This window comes from Epinephelus lanceolatus, chromosome 7 (assembly GCF_041903045.1).
Source record: "Epinephelus lanceolatus isolate andai-2023 chromosome 7, ASM4190304v1, whole genome shotgun sequence".
Lineage (NCBI taxonomy): Eukaryota > Metazoa > Chordata > Actinopteri > Perciformes > Serranidae > Epinephelus > Epinephelus lanceolatus.
The window spans coordinates 16,398,089-16,411,154 of NC_135740.1; the positions used below are offsets into that span (position 1 = coordinate 16,398,089).

Genomic DNA, 13,066 nt, shown 5'->3' on the forward strand with positions numbered 1-13,066 from the left:
AATTTACCTGCGATTCACATTCTGCACAATGCAATAAAATGTTGGTCTGATTATCTGTACTGTCTTGTCGCTTGTAAATAACGTCCCATAGATTTCCTCATGTAGGAAAAACAAAGATGTATTGAATTAAAGCTAAAATGATTCGTCAGATCATTAGACAGTCGATTCCAGCTTCTCCAATGTTAAAATTTGCTGCTTTTGCTGCTACAGTTAATTTGATATTTTTGAGTTCTGGTGTTTTAGTCAACAGATTCTTCCGCGCTCTGGGAAATTCTGAAAAAAGAATTCTGAAGAAATTCAGCTTTTTTTGATACTTAACAGATCAACTACTAACCACTGATTCAAGAGCATAACAAACAGTTGATAGTTAAAGCCCTGCATTGAATAAAATTGAATTCTAGATCATGTGGATGTTTCATTTTTCTTTTTTCTCTTATCGTCCATCACCTAAATACCAAAATGCATATAACAAAAGCTATCCCTGATGTTAAAAAAAACAACTGAGATTCTGAGATAGAAATCTGTCTTTACTCACAATTTGTTTTACCCATTGAATTAAAACCTGAGTCATCACACAGCGCTTCCGAATTTTTGTTTAAAGTAGCTCTTATAGCCTTGTCCTCACCTCCATTCAACTACTCTGTGGCATGTTTATGCAGAACTGGCCTGTTTGTCCATCTGTATACCACCAGTCTGTGTGTTTGCCTTCAGTGAGCGGTGCAGCGGGTGAAGGCAGATTAGAAGTGGAGAGGTTAATCAATGCATCTCCAGGGTTCCATTGACATTTTACTGGCAGCAGGAGGCGGTTTGCATCTCTCATTTCCTTTCTCTCCCTCCGTCTCTCCATTTCCCTTTCTCTCATTGTCTGTTTGTCACTCTGACTTCCTTCACACCCTCTAATACCTTAAAATAGCTAATTTATGTTCATAGTCTTCTCTTTGGAAAAAGGTATGTCCTCTCCATCCTTTCAGCATGGCGTACTATCTTTGCACTCGCAGGTCTGGCCTGGGCTATTTTCTGCCATGGCGATGGGTGGGCCTTACTTATCTCAGTATTTACCAAACAGATTGAAGTCGCTGCCTGTCCCCGCGCGAGGGCCAGCTCGCTGCTAGGAGCTGAAGGCAAGACAGAGAGAGGATGGCCCGTGCCCAAAACGCCTAACCCGTCACAGACCTGCACCCGCGGGGCAGGCACGTGTGTGTGTGTGTGTGTTTGCGTGTGTGTGACGGAGATAGAGGGAGAGTGAGAAATTCGGTGGTATCACATAAAAATACGTGTGCACACACGCATGAGCACACACACACACATATGCAGTCTCTAGTGCTCCAAAAGCCTGGTGACTCACCCTACTTAAAGCAAGCCCTGAAATAGACATTTTGAGCATCGCCACACTGACTCAGTAACAGAACTATCTTTCCTTCATGGTCTGCACACGCTCTTGCTATTAAATCGACACTCTCTCTGCTATTGCTTTCCACTAGCACACATTATATTTCCCCTTACAATTTTCTAGGACCAATTTCAGCGGTGGCCTCCATGTTCTGCCTGGATGAAAGGTAATGAGAGCTTGTTTGACTTTTTGTGCAGTGTCCCATTACTCTGCCCTGCAGCAGGTTACCATGTTTCACTGAATATGACTCATTTCTCATACCTACAGTATGTCTGTCTGACAAAAAAAAAATAAAACAAGCAGCCATGTGGCACGGACCTCCTGCATCGAGCTGGCAAGAGAACCATGTGCTCGTCTAATTCGACAAGAGCATGACACAGGACATTAGTGTAACTCAGCAGTGTCGGGTCTTGTTCTGATAGCAGTATAGAGGAGCGGCGTATTGAGTTTGTTTGTGTGCGAGGGGGCTTGTTAGCGCGGCTCCACATGTGTAACGACATTGGAGGCAGTGCTGAGAGACCTAAAGTGATCTCGAAGACCCCAGCAACACCTGTCCACCCTGGCACTCCGTGTCTCCTCGCCACAGTTACAGCTGCCATGGCGGCAGAACTGAGGTTGCCCGGGCAACGGTCTGTTTCTCTGGCAGGGCTTACAGTAGCTCAGAGCTGCTAAAGGACTTTTGGAAGATGAAGTGGGAATTGTGAGTGTTTGGACATTTTGTCATAATTAGGTTCCCCCTCAAGGAATTAGCAAATTTGCAAAACCGACTTGGCTTTGCAAAAATAAATCCTTAGATAATGTCGGAAATAATGGAAGATTTGCAGCGCATTTCCACAGCATCACATTTTTTATTTACACTCAAAACAAACCATAATCATTTCCAAAAGTCAACAAACCCTTCAGCATATGCATACAGATGATGCAGGGGAAACTCACTGGAACTGTCTTCTGTTTTTTATATTTTCACCCTTTCTAAACTTCTCCTATGAATGAACAATAAGTTGATTTGCATTTGGCGTGGTCAAAGAGTTTCGGGCCGCAGGAAAAGAGAGGAAAAACTCAAATCCTAAAGGGACTGATACTCGCACAACAGGAGGAGCTGTCAGAAACAACTCACACAGCTACTGTCTTCCCTGTTCTCTGTTTCCTGTGCCCTGCAGCTGTTCCTCTGCTTAGCATGAGCCAAATATCAAATGACAGACGTGTCTGTGCCGGCTGCACAAAGAGGGCGTGTTAGTGACAGTTGTTCCTGCATCTGAAGTTGTGGATGACGGGAGGGTGATGCTAGGGGGTTGGTAGGCAACGCTGCATCCTTCAAACTGCCCATGAATGTTTATAGCTCGGTACAAAATCACATACTGGACCACTGCTGGTTTGCTCTTAAAAATAAAGTCTGACTTTGACTTTATGATTACATAAATGATGCTATAAAATATATATGTATTTGAAATAATGATGGATTCTAGAAACGTATGAAGGGCTTAGAGCGCAGCCTGAGCCGTATTTGATAAATGCTCTGAAATAAATGACACATAATTTATAAAATAACGCTAGATTTTTTATAAAATTGTTGACAGGGAAATTATCCTGAAATCACAGTGAGACCATTTAGACGGGGCACAGTGTAAATACAGGTTGATGGCAAACTGCATCAGTTAAGGGTGTCAAGGTGCCCTTGTGCCTGCTACCTGCCTCCCAGCTGCTCCACTGGAGCACACACTAACCCGTGTACAGGACTGTGGTATTGCAGAGCAGCTCCTTTGTGTGGGTGTGATTCTTTCTTCAATAGCTCTGCATTGCTTGATATGTCAAAAAAAATCAATAGAAGGTGAATTTAAATGTACCGGGTGCAGTCACAAAACAATTTTTCAAATGCGTTTTTGGGGAAAGCCACAACCATGTTTGCGAGAATCAATATGAGGTACGTCGTCTGAGCGTGTTGGCTCGGTAAACACATGTACTCTGGACTCAGGGGTTTACTGCGGCCTCATGCAAACCACATATTCTGATAAGGTTGTTATATACATTATATGCCTCCACAAACACACACAAAGGGAACACGGGGCTTCTACTATTTTTCTCCCCTGGGACTTGCATGCCATTATCCTGTGCAACATTAAGGTCAGCAGTACAGAAGGAATTTCACAGCAGCAGGAAGCTGGGTTCAGCTGGAGGGAACGTTCTGATTGGAGGGTTCTTGCTCAGCCATCCATAAAGGTCTTTTTTTTTTTACCACTGAGGAGAGACATATCAGGTGACTCCACAAAATAGGACATCCAATTAAGTAGCTCATCCTATCCACTGATCAACATACATGTACCCTTCTCTAGTCTGAGTATTTCTTCCTGTGAAACTCCAAAGAAAATAGTTTTTATTTTCCTCTGGGCATCGATGGACAAAGACTGTGGAATGGAAGAGTGAGTAGCTGAATCCAGCCCAGCTTTCCTCCACCTCAGCATAACCCTGCCAGATTGACTCCCAGAGTCACACACCACCCTTATTCAGTGAGTCTCAGTTCTACGAACACACCTGGGTTTATGTTGTCTATCCAATGTCACCTTTACACTACAAGACCGCAGATCTCAGGCTGATGCCTCAGGAAGTCAAATCTGTTTTCACTTTCAGTCAAAATCGGTTTATAAAAAGGACACAACAAGGAAAACCAAGGACACTAACCTATAATAAAAGGCTGCAACTATTATTTTTTCTGATCAGTTTATCGTTTTTATTAAAATTAATTATCATTTACTCAATAAATGTCAGAACTTATTAACAAATGAATGTCAACGCAGGTCCAGATGAAATATCTCAATAAAACTGCCATAAAATTTTGCGCAGACATTAATGGTGCCCGAACGATGAAGCCTTTGGTGATCATCTGATATTTTCTGTAGCACCACCGGCAGGTTTTCATTTAATGTCTAAACTAATTACATTCCCATCAACCTCAACTATACGTTGTGTTTAGTGCTAGCATGCTAACACACCCAACCAAAATGGTGAACATGGTAAACATTACCTCAAAGGGGCTGTATATGACGTTAATGTAGCAGGAAACAACCATTTGCTATGTAAATACATAGTGGAGTAATGGCGTCCTGAGCAGAGACTTAAGTCACATTACTTCTGAATGTGTTATAATTCGAGCTTCTCTGTTGTTGTGGTATACAGTCCGGCCAGGCCTGCATGTTAGTGCATGTACGTCCCTCATGTGTATATTTCACTTGCTAGCTAATTGTCGCTGCACTGCACTCATACAGCAGTTACAGGCAATTACTGCTGATCATGGCTTCACACCCACCCTCCAGTTTCCCCAAGGTTAATACTGTTAGCTCTGTCAGCACTGATGCAATTGTTAGCACCTTTTTTGCACTGTTAGCACCATTAGCTACTAGTTGTCAGCTCAGCTACTTCCATGTTGAGAGCCGTGTGCAGACAATCCTCAGACTCCAAATCATACATATGCTCTAAATGTCATATACAGCTCCTTTAATATCATCATGTTAGCATTGTTCGTGTTAGCATGTTAGCATGCTGACATTAGCATGTAACCCACAGTTTTGCTGTCTGTTGCTGCAGTTTTGCTCAGAGAGCTGCCAGCATGGCTGTGGACTTCTAGTCTTGATGCCTGATAAAAGCTAATCAATGAATGAGCTTAATCAGTTGTTCTGGCTGTGTTTCCAGGGGTCAACACATTATTTTGTTGATAATTTTAAGTACAGCGTAATGTAAAATGCTTATCACAAATCGGGTTTAAGCAGGAAGCCAAACCCTGTGCTGCCGCACAAATCTTATAAATGCTTAAAATTAATTATTGCAGGTGTGGGCCTAAGGGTTACAGTGCTTACTGTGAACTGGACCGTCTCTAAACTGTGTCTGGTCTTACACCTTTGTTGCATGTCATTTACCATCTCCCTTGCCCCTCGCCCATCTCATTTCCTGTCATCTGTGTACTGTCAGATTTTTAATAAAGGTACTATAAGGCACACATTCACACTGCATGCTATAGTATCTATGCCATACTTAGTTTAAGGTATCCTTTTGAAAAATGAGAAAGATGACAGGAGCAAGGAGGTTCCTGTCACATCAGGCAGTAATATACACCACCTCCACAAGGGTGAAGGGTCACTCAATCAACCACAGAGCACTTTGAGGGGAGATAAACACATCTGACACCAGACACTGCAAGACGCACACAATCATACTCCACTCAGCCACCCATGGCTAATAACTGTCAGATGATGTGTGTAATAAAAACAGAGAGCATGTTGTGGTCCCTCTGGTCCCATCCATCTTCCAGAGAGCTAATCAGCTACATTAATGAGAGCCTGGGCAAAAGGAGTCGATATCCGATTCGCACATATGAATACATTTAGGACTTGCCAGCACCCCCCTCAAAGAAAAAAAAAAAAAAAATTCTCGCTGGTTTTGACAAGACAGCATCTCACACACAGCTTGTGCTTGTGAAGAATCCCTCAGGTGATGGGTGGGGGTGGCCTACACCATGAGCCCTCCACCACAGAATGACTCACGCGGTGCAATAAATCTCCTGCTATTCAGAGGACAGGGACCCAGGGGACCGAAACGCAGCACCAACAGGGATCTGCATAAATGCCCGTGTAGGAGGGTTTTTACTGCGAGGACAGTTTTCTCTGGGATCTCCTGCGAACGACTTGAAATGTATCCTGGAGAAAATGATTCATTCCGTGATAATGTGTCAATGTACTGCAGAGAGATCATTTCATCCATGCAGACTAATACCAAGTCAAGAAATGCAACAGGTTTAAGAGGTTTTTAGGAGGGGGTGGGCTTTGCCTCACTGCGTTTCTACCTCTCCAGAGTATCCATATGCCCCATGGAGTGTTGCGCTCCAGAGAGGTGCGCTTGCTATTCCCTGGTATAAACAGCTTTAGCTCCTCAAGCTTAAGGAAGATTTACTGCCTGTGCAAGAGCAATAAAATTGTGTTTATGTCAGTGCTGTTACTGGTGTGTGTGTGTGGCAAAAGAAGAGAGAAAATAATAGAGAAAAGGGAGGAAAAGACAGATGAGGAGGTGAAGATAGAAAAAAGAAAAAAAATGGGGAACTTAGAGAAATATGGCAGACAGGAAACCTCTAAACTCTTAAGCTTCCACCGCTGGGAATAGCAGTGATCAGAGCAGGTGACCAGCCAAACAGATCTTAGATTAATGTCGGGAAGTGTTGGATACTCATGAGAGATTACATTAGTCGAAACGGGGGTAATGGAAGGTTAATAAGGATGAGCCAAAAATCAAGCGTGTCTTGAAAATGTAGGTGAGGGTGGACAGAAGGCAAAGCTGGTTTCTGGAGAGGAGAAGAAACAGAAGCATTAGTGTCTACGAAAGGAGATGATAGGGAGACCGCTGCGAACAAAGGGAACAGATGCCAGCCTAGCAGTGGGAAACACAGGGACCACACAGTGAAATCTAGATTTCTCCTATTTCCTCTAAGTAATAAAACAATGGCACCGCATCGCCTCATTAAATGGGTAATCGAGGGTGTGAGAGCACTCCCCTCAGCTCCGAACACATCTCTCTCCCTTCCTGTGTCTCACTCTCTAACCCTCTCACGCTAGGCCATTGTCTCCCCTCCTCGCTGTTTCTCGCCACATTTCCAATCTGGTTTGCTGCGGAGCCCTGCCGCCTGCTGAATAAATGCTTACCTGGGCAGCGGGTCAGAAACCCAGCCCAGACCAACTCCTGTCAGGGGGTATGGAAACTCCAATTATCTCCTTAACAATCATCCCTTCGCAATTATCTCCCCATCTGCGTATCGGTGTCGACAGGTGCAGAGGGACGGTCCCGCTCGCACACCTTTTCTGACACAAAAAGTGATGGAAGTGGATACGTGGAGCAAGAAGAGGCGAACACACAACCTGCATGCTAATGCAACTTTATACGACTGTAAAAATTAAAAACTGTCCTCAACAAATTCCAGCTGAGCCACTGGGAAATAAAATGTTCGTAATAGACCTGAGCAGAATGTATGAGTACAACCAGTAATGTTGCATTCATTTGCTTACAACAAACCAGAGCTGCAAGTTATAATTACTGTTACTGCTGATAAACTGTTGTTTATTTTGGGATCATTTGTGCTTCATCAGTTGATTCCAAAAATCTATCAAATGTAAGAGAATACTGAACATTGGCCGCACAGTTCCCCAAGGTGATGTCTTTATATGAAAGCAATGAATTCTTTGATTTAAGACGCTAACATTTGTCACTTTTGCTTGATGCATGACTGAAATGAATGACTGATTAATGCTGTCAATTCGTTTTCAATCACTTGGGAAACTGTGTACAGATGTAGTGACCAGACAGTCTTTTGGTTAATACAGTAAATGTTTGACAAATAAAGGTACTTCATCACACTGATGTAAAAACTGACAATTTGCTGAGCCCGTAACCAGGCATAGCAGGCCTGTCAGTCTTTGGATTTCTCCACATGTTGAAGTGGTATGCACTAGGCTTTTAGCAGAACTAATATCTAAAACATTTGGAGGGTGCTGTCCTATTTCCAAAACCAAAAACATAAAAAATACTGAGGGCCTGTGTCCACATTTTTTTTCTTCTGAGTCATAGTTTCTCTTTTCAATTCATTCCAGTGAAGACAGACAGTGTATGCAGCTACCTCCAGTAAAGGTGTAGCGTCTTTTTTTCAGAACACTCTGCCCTTTTTGTGCAGCCGCTCAGAGCATTTCCTTTGAAAAATCTTAGAACTTCTCAGAGAGGCACTGGTGTCATCCCTGTCGTTCCTTTTCAGGCAACCTTGTCATATGAGGTGGGACTCCTCACCCGTGTAACCAAGACAACCGAGGAGAAGCTTGTTCTGACCGTGTCTAAACAGAAAAGCTTATTTGTGGGAGCATGCAGGGTGCTTCCATCACTGTCCTGATAAGGTACCCTGTTATACCCTGTACAAGCTTGTTAGCTATGTGGTCAATACTTTATTACCTAGCATCTTAAAAGAAGACACTGGGAGCAGCTTTTTTGTGAAGCGCTGAGATGAAGAGCTCTGCCACCATTTTCCTGCCAAAGAAAAACGCCGTGTGGACACCAGCCGTGTGGACACCGGCCGTGTGGACACCGGCCCTTTAGAGGTGCAGAAACTGTTGTACATGCTTTTACCTCTTTGTGACTTGATCATTGCAACAGCCTTTATTCGTATCTTAATCAAAAAACCTTGCAACGACTTCGATCGTTCAGAGCTCAGCCGCAAGACTTTTAACCAAAACCAAGAAGCACGACCACATCACACCAGTTTTAGCCTCTTTACATCGGCTCCCTGTTTGTTTTAGGATTGACTTTAAAATCTTATTGATCACTTTTAAGGCTCTTCATGGCCTGGCTTCAGATTACATTTCAGACCTGTTAGTACCTTATGAATCTATGCGTAGTAGAACAAGTCCGCCACAACACATCCTAACATTTTTCATGCTGTAGTGCCATTTTTGGAGTAGTTTGGAGTAATATGCTATACATAAATACAACCCTTATATCCCAAATTTTAATAATATGTACGGACTTATGTCCATGAAATAAATTGCTAAAAAGTGCAATAAACCCCAAAAAAATTAAAATCTTTTTTTTTTTACACATATTTTTCTAAATACACGCAAGCAAATCAGTTCATGCTCACAACGTAATGGCGCTTATTCCAACGAAGGAAGTGCTGTGAATACCCGCAGTCTGGATTATAATGTTTTTGTTGTGTGCGCTTTTTACTGGATTTCTACAAACCCATTAGTGCAAGGAAACAACGCTCTGGGACACGATGAATGCGTGATATGTTAGTGTAACTCCTCTGGTTTTATATGCAAAATAATAAATAATTATTGCTCTATCATATTTGGTTGCAATTCTACCGGCATTTAAAAATAGATGTGCAAAAGGGAATCGCAGGCGCTCCCATTGATGTTGAAGGGCTACGATCCACAGGCAGAGGTCTTTTGCTTGTTCCAGACTCCAGGCTGAAGACTACAGAGGACAGAGCTTTTGCCACCAGGGCCCCAAGTCACTGGCTTCATTTAAGTCTCTCCTAAAAACCTACTTCTATCGGAAAGCATATCCTGACTTTATCTGAGCTGTCTGTCTATTTTATTGCTGCCTTGTTGATGTTATTTCCCATTTATTATCTTGATTTTAGTTTTGGCTTTCCTTATTTTATCTTTTAATTAGATGACAGTTTATTAATACTTACATATACCCTCCACTACATGACTGTTGACCAGTAGCATAATGCAAATGTAGCGTTATTTCCAAAGCCGGGCAGTATAGCATTAGCTGAGTCAGAAAAAGAGGAACCTTTTAAAAAGAGTCAGGCAAACAGTAGCAGTATGTAGCTAGCCACAAGAAAATATGAATATATACAGAATTAATTAGCAAAAACAGATCAAAAACATCCTTTAAATGAATAAACAAACTCTGGTTTGATTGATATTACCTGGACTGCAGACACAGAAAATATAATTGAGAGAAAGAAATACAAATGGATATCTGTTTTTGCAAATTAACCCTTCAATGCTTGAGACAGTGTCATTTCAGCAACAAAAAGGACGATCACCAGCAAGAATTTAAGAGCTTTGGTCCACTTTCGTTGGAAGTCAAGGACCCTTTGTTTCAAAATGTCTTAGAATTTCAAATAAATCTGCTACAAATATTTTTGTAAACTGTGTATGTCCTGCGCAAGAACAGATAATTTGATGTAGCACCAGTAACCTAGGGGGGCTGGGCTTAGCAAACAGTCAATTATATACATTATAGATCCAATATCATCTTGCAGGAGTCCCTCCCTCCCAACTTTCAGCAACTGTTGCAGGTCTAGTGTCATGGCAAGGCAGTCATTTAGTACTACGAGCGTCTGTGCGACTGTGCTGTCACTGTAAGAACAGCTACACTATGTCACAGTGTTTAATATGCTTGTAGGCTTTGTTCCTCATTAAAATACACAGAAGCTCCGGAGATGCACTGTATGACAAAAGAGGGACTCGCTTCTGTCTTTGCCGCAAAAACATGACAGCTGCCATCATCCGGCGCTCGTCCCTCCACCCCGCAGCACAAATCCTGGTCTTCATCCCCGAACACATTGTTTTCTAATTGCCAGCCCCACACGTCTCAGCTCAGACCTCCACGTCCCAGCTGCCATTACCTCCAGAGACGACAGATTTGTTTTAAATACTTGGTGAGCTTGTATGAATACAGAGAAGGATTCGGAGCAGGCTTAGAAAGACAATGAGGAGAACAAATAGAAACAGAGCGGACACAGTCATCAGCGAAGTGTGTGTGTGTGTTTGAGTGGTGAACAAGAAGCGTATGTGTGATAAAGACCGGTGTCTTGTCAACACGATGGAATTCTTAAACCTCAAGGCACTGGATGGCCGTTGGGTTACTTTTATGTGGCGAGTTGTTCTTAGAAAATGGTCACACAGCAGGTGAGGAGATTAAATGACAGGTTGCTTATTTTCTCCTTCCTAACCATTTCTCTCTTCCCTCACCCTCAATCCCCTGCCCCACGTGCAAATTTCCTCTTCCTTTCTTTTGCAAAGCAATGCCGGCACACACAACACACAGAAACAATCTCTATCCCCCTTCTGCTCCACACTCTATCACTCTGCTGCTTGGGGAGCAGTTTTGGCTGATCTACATTGATTGCTATGGGCCATTCTCTATCCCTGGCGCTCCGGAGCAAAAAAAATCCAAGCCTTCTCATTCATCAAACCAGCACCTGCCAGACTCTAGCCCTAAGAGAACAACCGTCAGTTTCTTTTCTTTTTTTTCCCCCTTCTCTCCCATTCTCTTTGTTTTCTCCTCGACAAATAACTGTCATGTCCTGAACAGTCAGGAGGGAGCGGTGATCTGCTATTCGTCCGCCTTTTTCAATAACCCATTGAACATTCAGTAATCCCTCCGAACATGCATGCACTGTGGAAGCCAGTCACCACAGCTGTACCTCAATGACTGACACAGTAGCTACACAAAAAAATACAACACCCCGGAGCCTGCCTGACACCAGCCACGGGGTCTGAAATTGCAGCTTAACCTCCACCCCCCACCCTCCTCTTCTTAACACTTCCATCCCAGCTTAGACTTTTCTTTCTGGGGTGTTGTTTGCCCCTGTACGGAGGAAAGATTGGAGCAAAAAGGGAGAATGTAATAAATACAGACATAAAGTTTCCAGGAGATGACTTTTTCTTTTGAAGTTTCTCCAGGCAGATCCTTGAGAGCTGCGTATTTTTAAGCATAACAGCGCTTAACAGAGTTAGTCCAATTGTCTTTTTTTCTGTGGAGTTATTATCACATATTTATGCTCATAACTCCATGAAGTGATAGCATTAGATGTGCTGCACTGAATAATACATTAAATGCATCTGCTCGAGCTCCGTCTCTTGTTAGCTATTGTGTGTGTGCAAGTGCGCGAGCGAGAACTTCATAAAGCAGTCTCACATGCTCGCACACATTTCTGTTTGGTAGTCGGAGCAAGAAACTACTCTGATGAGAAAAACTTACACAAGGTGCTTGTAGCAGTAGTCGGACTCCAATTCCACTACTCTAATCTTTGCTTAGAATCACTGGATATTTGGTCTCTTTAGGCTCGTAAAAATAAAATTAACAAAGCAGACAAAAACGTATGGAAGCAGGGATGATGGATCGCACATAGATGCTGCTTTGACTTAAGGGGCCACAAGTCCAAAAGGTTGGAAACCACTGCTCTGAAATACTTTATTGTATAAGGTAAAACTGAAAGTGATGTGAGTTGAATCAGGAGGTCAGTTGGGTGATTCATTTTTAAATTTTCCTTCATTTTCTCTTTCAAATTGGTTTGATAAACTTATGGGTATGTTTAAAACCTGCCCGACTGACTGCTCATGTTTTTCTTTGTCCAATTTTTTTAGGAAGAACACAGTGTCCCCAGGTTCAATTAGTAAGTAACTCTGGACTGATAGTATTACTGATGAGAACATTGGACAAAACTACACAAATAAATCATAATAAAACGACATCACTCTTTTCTTTCATGTTGAGTCACACTTGCACCCCTCTGTGAATATTCCCTCTGCATCTCAGGCCACATTTACACCGATACGTTGCCGTTTTCAAACTGTGTTTTAAAATGGAAACCATCTCCATACACATAAGCGTTGTTGCACCGTCTTTACTTACACACCTGAAAAAGAAAAATCGCATGACCATTCAAGTACAGTGCACATGCACGTGAAGAGGAAGCAGATTTTCTACTCTGCAGTTGGTTGCTTAGCTACAGAAAATACTACGGAGATGGCAAAAAGTAAGATCAAAAGTAACACTTCAGGCAATAAAGATTTAGAGTCATTGCAAAGCAAATACAGTGACCTATTAGAGCATTATCAGGAGCATTACCAGGAGCATTATCCATCGCCACAGGAAGCCATGGCAGTGGGACAGCAGCTACGCTACCCACACAAGAAGGATGAAATCACAAGAGGTATGTAAGCTCAGTTATAATGTTTTGGCTTGACACATCGTGACTGTTAAGAACCAGTCGGGAAGCAAATGTGGGTGTCTGCATCATCATTTTCAAAAGTCTGTGTTTATACCTGTCCCGACTAAAACGCAACTGTGGAATTTTCAAATTAAAACCGTGTCAGCAGCATTTTTAAGGGTCTCTGTTCCAGGGGCTCC

The 13,066-nt window shown here is 42.6% G+C and overlaps 1 protein-coding gene across 4 annotated transcripts in view; it reads right to left on the reverse strand.

The window, feature by feature from the left end:
- gria1a (glutamate receptor, ionotropic, AMPA 1a) overlaps positions 1 to 13,066 on the reverse strand; it is a 91,550-nt gene that overhangs the window by 70,219 nt on the left and 8,265 nt on the right. The gene's annotated exons all lie outside the window — the stretch shown is intronic.